Source organism: Macrobrachium rosenbergii, chromosome 42 (genome assembly GCF_040412425.1).
Source record: "Macrobrachium rosenbergii isolate ZJJX-2024 chromosome 42, ASM4041242v1, whole genome shotgun sequence".
Classification (NCBI taxonomy): Eukaryota; Metazoa; Arthropoda; class Malacostraca; order Decapoda; family Palaemonidae; genus Macrobrachium; species Macrobrachium rosenbergii.
This window is the reverse complement of record NC_089782.1, coordinates 44371322-44379811: the sequence shown is the minus strand read 5'-3', so window position 1 is coordinate 44379811 and position 8490 is coordinate 44371322. Positions and strand designations below refer to the sequence as shown.

General features: G+C 37.7%; 1 protein-coding gene across 4 annotated transcripts in view; it reads left to right on the top strand.

The window, feature by feature from the left end:
• Positions 1-2744: 2744 nt before the first annotated feature.
• LOC136828370 (hematopoietic prostaglandin D synthase-like) overlaps positions 2745-8490 on the top strand; it is a 403954-nt gene continuing 398208 nt past the window's right edge. The window contains exon 1 of one of the 4 annotated variants that reach the window (XM_067086325.1): positions 2745-2879. The gene's annotated coding sequence lies outside the window, so the exon portion shown is untranslated. Of the gene's footprint in view, positions 2895-8490 lie in introns of all 4 variants that reach the window. The other 3 variants (XM_067086328.1, XM_067086327.1, XM_067086329.1) reach the window with 3 other exon arrangements.

Below are 8490 nucleotides of genomic sequence, written 5' to 3'. Positions count from 1 at the left end.
TCTCTCTGTTGAGGGGGTTAGTACTGTCAGGGCACCGCACATGGTGGACTGTGGTCACTAATGATGGTTTGCAGCATTTGTTTGACCTCTGGCTCCACTCACTTTTTAGCCTTTTACTTTACACCCATTCCTAATAACTTTCATTTTCTCTCTAGCTTTTTAACTATTACCTCTTTGTGCAACTGTCTTAAGTGCTGACTGGCAGAAAGTGGCCCAGTTCTTGGCTTCATAGCGTAAATTTCATGGTTGTTCATATGATCCGCGCTCATGGCGGGTGTGGGTTTGATTCCTGCCACAGACGTCTGGCCAAGTTAGGGGGGGGAAGGGTAAGGTAAGCCTATCAAGTGACAATCCCAGTATGGGGGTAGTGGCGCCAGTGCACTCCAGGCTGTGTACTTTAGGCATTACTTAAGGCTCTTTGCAGTGCCACTTCGGCCCCTAGCTGCAACCCCTTTCATTCCTTTTTTCGTACCTCCGTTCATATACGCTTTCTTCCATCTTACCTTCCACCCTCCCCTAACAGTTGTTGCATGGTGAAACTACGAGGTTTTCCTCCTGTTACACCTTTCAAACACTTTTTACTCTCAATTTCCGTTTCAGCGTGGAATGACAATATAGGTCCCAGCGCTTGGCCTGAATTCTATATTCTACTCTATAAAGTGATATTCAGCAGGTCATATTCTTATGGTATTGAATTTTTGTATGAAGAAAGCAAGTTTTCAATTCGTGTCTGTTTCAGAACTGAGGGTGCAAAATCAAAGAATAATTTGGAAATATGAGATGGGATTCCAAAATCTTTCGTGGTATTTACTGCTAGTTTACATGTGATACTTCAAAATTATATACAGTATATATATACACATATACATAAATACATACATACATACATACACACACACTATCTATCTATCTATCTATATATATATATATGTGTGTGTGTGTGTGTGTGTGTGTATGTGTGTGTGTTGTATAATGTAAGTGTATGCAAAGAGCAAATTACGATATCTTGTAATTTACAAGCATTGGCTTGCTCCCATGTGTAGCACTTACGTGTATGTAAAGTTATGCAGACTGCCATAAGGGAAACCCTGTTATGTTTTATCCGTATATAGGCCTATACTTTCATTATCATCCATTTTGACAACAACCATGCAAGATGTCGTGACGGAGTGGAAAAGCCGAACCGATCGCCAATTATAAAAGCAGCCAATCACCGGTTGCGACTGGTCGAATCAGGGAACGAAAATAAATTCCCTTCCTGGTGCATGCAAATGTTTTTCCGAAGGTTATTTTGTACAGACGACTTGACTTTCCGTTGTGATTAGTGTCACTTATCCCGGAAATAAAGCTATCATCGTTATGTGCAGAAAGGCAAGCGAATCTTTTTGTTCTTACTGAATAGCCTTTACATTTCTGTGAGGGCAAAATGAATAGATAGAAGTCTTGTGTGTTTATGTAGAACATAGTTTGTTTCGTTTGTGTTGTTTTTGTTTAGTTTCTAATGCAAGTTTTGCTATTTTACTCCATTATCTTCTCGTCCGAACCGTTAGTGATTCAGTCTGGATGAGATTTTGCTGATTCTACTTTTTCTCCAGAAAGAAATGAACTGAAGGTATGTCCACGAGTTCGCGCGCCCGTAGAAGTGTCCTTGCTTGGTGGTGGTGGTGGGGTTTGTTGCGAGAGGGAAGGAGACTTTTTTGTCGATTGCTAGGTAGCAACAGGATGTTCACATGCACCATTAAACAAGGGGCAAGGGGCTGAAATAAAGCCGTAACAGAATGTGACAATGTCCATCTCTCAAGGTGTGAGACTACATTTTCTATACCTTTGCGGTTATTAATAAATATCCGTCGACTTCATTTGATCTTAAATCTATGCCGTATTCCAAACGATTTTCCTTTACCTCGTTTGGAACAAAGGTTGCTGATCATAGTATTTTTTTCTCCTGCTAACAGCTACAGTTATTCACTATCATCAAATGACAATTTAACTTCCTCTCAGGAAAGGCTAGTTATTAAAAGGCAGTTTGTCTTATTTGTGATCGAAATAATTTCTCAAAACCTAATTCGTTGATTACTCAATAATCTGTATACTTGGTCTCCAGTTTATGGCAAGTAAAAAACAGAGGAAATACTTGGGAACAGCAGTTAAAGTATGTAGCCTACCTACTCGAGTAAATACCGAATATAACCAAGTACTGTGTATAACTTCGGTTAATTTTCGCCTACCCACTGAGATTGCTGTAGCCAAGACTCGTTCGTTATCTTTGGCTTCACCTACGCCTCGTAGTGAAATATATAAACCATGGTCATCTCCATGGTTTATAGTGTTACTTTTTCCTGAAGTCGTAAATGGAAGCTCTGCGCCTCATGTAACAGAAATGCCCAGGCAAAATTTGTGAAGGGTTTCAAACTTCGGCGATATAAAAAGAAACTTATCCTCAAATTTTCTAGTACTCAAGGTGCCTTTCGTTTCATTCACAAGCTAGAACACTATGTTCTTTTTGTTTGTTGTAAATAATTCAAACACGACACATAGCTAACAAGAAGTATTATGAAAGAAAGAGTAAAAAATGGATAATCTGAATAAACCTCGATTAAAAACAAATGCTCTTGTATTTGAAATTACTTCTAGGCAATTAGGAACGATGTTGAAGTTGGGATGTAACTTTGAAATCAAACAAACGAATGTAGGGGTGTAGGTCACCTGTACGATACGTTTTCCCGGGTTGGCAACAATCCATTCTTGCCTTGTCCCTCCTCAGAACCTTTGCATACGTTTCCCGACAGTGTTAGTGTGTTTTAAGTGAAAATATCTTCCATTTGGTTTTAAGTCACGAGTGTCATTGTACAAAGCTGACGTTTGCTGCGATCGTTCAGGTAAGGAGTTACGAAGTGGATGTTTTTGCACGGCTGTCATTTAGCCAGTGACACTATTTCTTTAAAATTATAGCGAGGCATCAAATTGATAGACCGATTAGCTGTATTTCATTAAACCTAATGAGTCTATCGAGAGTTAATTGCCATGCTTAATCGATTTTACAATCAAGGACCTAATTACTGTTTCAGTCTCATGTGATGCCTTTTGTCCCCAAACGGATGCCTGGTATCAAGTATCAAAGTGATTGTGTAAGTTGTAGCCTCATTGTCACTTCATGATTCACCAAGCTAGACTTGTTTGATAATCGGTGTTTATCTCTTTGCCAAGTTACGAAAGCTAAAACAATTTCTTGTATATAAAAAAAATAAAAGAAAATAGTCAATGCTACGAGACAGTTACATGAGAAATGTTTAAAGTAAATTTGTATGACAGCATCGCACTTGATTATGGCACTTGTTACCTCGTGGTGGAAGTTCAATCATCGGTGACATCTATTACGTGGTTCTGTTGGGTTGATGTGCTTCCTGTGAATCAGTAGGGTTTTGTCGTTCATTGTTTTGATTTCGCTTAATATTAACACATTATGATTTAGAAAAGCAGGGTTGTGTATTAGGAAATAAAGTCATTAGTTTTGAGAGTAGTTACAACCAAGGTTTGTTTAGGCAATGTTTGAATATGACTTTTTTTTAACGAGAAAGTTGAAAGCTCGGCCAACTGCTTGAAATTTTGTTTATATAAACAAAGGAATTGGTGTTAGTTTTAAGACGTGTTTGTTTATGGGTGTGTAAGAAAGAAAATGTTACGCCCTTGAAGGTAAGAAATGTCGATTATGCTTAATTTTGCGGTTGAGAGAGAGGTTGGCAAGTAAGGAATTGCCAGGGAAGTAAAGGAGAAATTGACACTGTTATTACCAGCATTAGACTTATATTAAATAAAACCTCCATTTTGTTTTCTTAGGAAATTTCAACATTGCGAGTTTGGAAATGTATGCAATGGCTTCATACGAGCGATTTCATTCGGCAAAAAAAAAAAAAACCCTAGAGGGAAGCATACTTACGTTGACTTTGAAGGCATGATTTTGTTTAACAGGAAAATTTGGTATGCGTTAGTCCGTCATCTACCTGGTAGGGATTGTGATTTTATTACTGTGGATAAACACTAAGTAATTAGCATGTACTTAGAACAATAAATTGTTTATGTACACGAAAGTTTTTTTTATTTGTTCTAATATATTAAAATTTTTGTTTTAATCATAGACTTGGACGTTGCCCATATGAAGACTCGGCAGTGTGATAATTTTGCAATATACGGGAAAACTTATTCTAGGGTCATTAAGTGCGTTTATTTTGTACACAAGAAGAATCATACTGTCGGAGTCAGCATACGAATGGTTCTTCATACGGTATGTTCCCCACCGCACCCCCTCTCTTCGCCTACACCGACAAGAAGCCTGATAATATTCTTTACACTCTTTTCTTGTCATATAATCTCATTCTCATTTAGATAAACTGGCGTTTTTCATACCAGAGTGGCCCTAGAGAGCAATAAATGGCCACTGCCACATCCATACCATAACCGGTGGGTGAACTCGATTTGAGCTTCTATAACACTTCCAGCTTCCTGCAACTGCACATAAGGTCATCAGCATCTCGTAAAATCTTCCTATTCACTGTGCACCATTCACCTTTATTAACCCGGTATATATCCACCTTTACGCGTCACCTACTCAGAGGTGCTATTTGTATGTGATACTTTGATCCCCGAGGGACTAGTACTAAACAAGGCGCCCCAAGAAGCTTCCGCTATGTTTAGTACTAGCACCTCGGAGTAGGTGAAGCTGAAAGGTGGATACTTAGAGGTTAATACCCAATTCAACTGTGTATCTTGAGCTGAATCCCAAACTTCCTGGATATTAGGCCAAGGCCCTTCCTTTCCAGTGTTCCTTATATGCAATCTGTCCAGCACTTACTAGGTCTACCCCTCTTTCTAAACGTTTATTAATCTTTTTGACACTTCTGCATATCTCCACGTCTCTCACCAATAAAGAGCATTGGCTCAGTATTCGTTTTTGTACATTTTAACCTTTCCTTTCACAGACTCTTCGGGTCTTCTTGACCAATCTTGTGCACTTAGCCGGTTATTTCCTAAGCTTCACCTATTCCGTTATTCACCTCCTCGCTCACCCTACCATCATCTGTTATATTTACTCTTTGGTATATGTACGGGTCAGCCGCTTTCATCATAGTATTAACATCCATAGTTTCATCGTCTTTGTTTCTGCCTATCCACTTCTGGCTCTCAAACTTTGATTAGTTTCTGCAGTTTCTTTTTCTTTCCCCAGTCAATACTGTATCATCTGTTATTCCATACTCCATTCAGAATCAATTTTGCAACTACGTCAAGTTTATTTTCTTTTACATTTTGCATAACTTTATCCCCAAAAAATAAAGCTAAAAGAGAGATATATAATATATAATGTATTTATATATATTATATATAGTTGTGTATATATGTATGTGCCTAAACTTCCGTTTTATGCAAATGTACCTTTGATCCATGACCAAAATTTCTATGACAAATCCACTTACCTTGGGTAGTTTGTTTAAATTTAAAGATAAACTTGTCCCTTTGATGACCTCATGTGTTGTGTACAAGTTCAATTGCCTAGATGTAATCTAGGGACCTATGGGATCCACACAGAGGTTACTAAGGGTCAGAATTGATTCCCATAAGGGCGTTAGCTATCGAACTGGTAGCAAACTTGCTAGTCCTGAATTTTCCAACATCAGGCAACACGCCAATAAATGCAAACATAACATACAATACAAAGATTTTGAAATATTGGGACGGGCACCGAATGGCAAACTACTGACAATCCAGGAATCCTTGTTTATTAAACAACTTGTTCCCCAATTGAACACTTAGCAGTCTTCCTTGACAACTCTTTACCTTACGTGAGGAGCTGTTGCCTTTTGTCGTCTCTGGTTTGTTCCTTCTGACTTTCGTCCTTCCTTCCTCTCTTGATAGTTGGTCCTGCCACAACTAGTTTTTAATTTTGCTATATAAATTATAATGTATTATGTCCTGTATTTGTATTTTAGCGCTTTTAACGTTAATTTTGTTTTTTATCTTTATAGCTTGAAAATGAAGCCTTTGTGTTTTGAAACGTTGCAATAAAAGTATTTTAAGGACCACCTGAGATCTCCTTCAACTGTCTTCTATATATAATATATATATATATATATATATATATATATATATAATATATATTATATATATATATATATATATATATATATATATATATATATATATATATATATATATATATATATATATATATATATATATTCCTATTCAAACAGACTATCCCTCAGATTCATCATATGAAAGCGGAATCCAAATGCAAAGCAGGTGTGTCGGTTAGAGATTGATGCAATTCAAATATGAATATATTCATACAATTGCCGTTTGTCAGAATTTAGGTCCATTCCTGAATATGAGACACATATATATATATATATATATATATATATATATATATATATATATATATATACACACAGTATATATGGTTATATACTTTATGTAAAAACTCATGTAAAAGAGGCTTGGCGTATTTTATTGCGGTGTGTTACATTTCTGTGAATGTAAAGCTGCTTCTGAGAATTTGCTTACAATATATAAGTGGTTCTTGCTAACAATGCAACCAGTGAGAATCGTCACCCGTACATTCATCTAATCAGTAATACTGATCATGTTAACATTATTCATGCTAATTTTGAGGTACTTATCAGTATTTATCAGCATTAAGGCACCGAGGTTATTTGTAAGGAGAGTCAGATTTTGCTCTCATATACAGTATAGTTCCATGCGTAAGTAAGTATTTGGAAGAGGTGTAAATTGTTCAGACGCTAAATATAAAGTTTCACCTTGTTAGTATCGTTGAAGGCGGTTTGAAAGGGAAGCTTCTTTTATTTTAAGTTTAAAAGGTTTGGGTCAAAATTATTTTCTTTTGCTCATGTTCGTTAAGCGGTTACTCTCTTAGGCTGCGTTGTGTAGTCTTTGAAATAGTTTCGTAATAACTTTTTCTAAAGGTCTCTCTCTCTCTCTCTCTCTCTGTTTGGTACTTATGTCAGAATTCACTTACTCTCTGGGTCACTGCCGAGGAACTACGCTCGAACCCCGAACCAGGCGAGGAGAGAAACGTTACGGGTTCTATAACTCAATAACTTTATTCGACCTAAGCAAAGGACTTCGGTACCTGGTGGTTAGTTCGATCGTGTGGGTGGCACAGGGGATGGGAAGAGAGGGGAAAATTAACTGGTGGGGATGATCGGCTTTCCACCCTACTTAAAATGATAAGAGATGGGTCTCGACGAGGAAATCTTTACTGAACTGAAGCTAAACCGTGCATCAGATATTCTCTCTCTCTCTCTCTCTCTCTCTCTCTCTCTCTCTCTCTCTCTCTCTCTCTCACACACACACACACACACACACACACACACACACACACTTAATCTAACATGCAACCGCCATAAGACATTTATTGTGCGAGCGCATTGTAATAGGCTGCTGTCCATAAGATTAAGTTCTCAAGACGTCACCATTCAAGCTTTGTGCACCGAAATGAATCCAGTTAAATGATAATAGTTATGACATTTTAAAGATTTAATAACATAAATACTCGTTTGTTAGTGTACTTAAATCCAAAAGCCCATATGCACATATTTTATTGGTAGGCCTACACATTTACTTTGTAGGCACAGTATCTCTTATGTATATGTATATTTATATTTACATCGTATCTATCGGTTGGTAGACTCTCCTTTGAGAATGCTCTTAGACAGTGTGCTTATGAATATATTTAGTAGTCTGGAAACTGGATGAGACTAGACTGGTGTATAGGATTTTCCTCGTATTCAATGTGGTTCGCCTTCGTCTTGAAAGTGCAAGCATATAGCTCATCTCCACTGGTTCGATGGTGTGCTGCTCTTTTTATTTGTGTCTTTTATTCTCGATGTCTTGTCATTCAAGCCTTTCATCTCGGTTGCCTTTCAGGTTTGTCTTTTTTAGGTTGTCATCCACGCCTATCTTTTTCTGTCTCTCTGACTTGCCATTCGTGTCCATCCTTTTTCGCCCTGTCACCTTTGATCATCCATTTTTATCCTATCTTTTATATAGTCTTGGCTTTTCGTTATTGCCTACGCTTTATGTTTCTTCTTGCAACCGTCTGATTAAGCCTTATGATAAGCAAATAGGCTCGAATGACTGGCTCTGCAATTCTGTTCGTATTATGCTATCCCTGGACAACTGCATTCTCCGATTCGTAAAACAACTGCGTAGTAGTTTCCCCTAGTGGGTTTAGGTGATCTCACCCGTGGTCTTAGATCATGATCTCACCAATGATGACCAGCGTTGTTGACGGACAAAATCAACTGGAACGTGGCGTTTTGAATAGCCTGTCATAGTGTTTAGTGTTTACGTGGATGCGTTCGCTATGGAGGTAAACTGCCTATTAATACGTCTTAGGTTTGAACGTAAATCGCGAGGCCTTTGAAGACCAATAAGCGCGTATACCGGTTTCGTAACAAACCTAAGAGATTATTT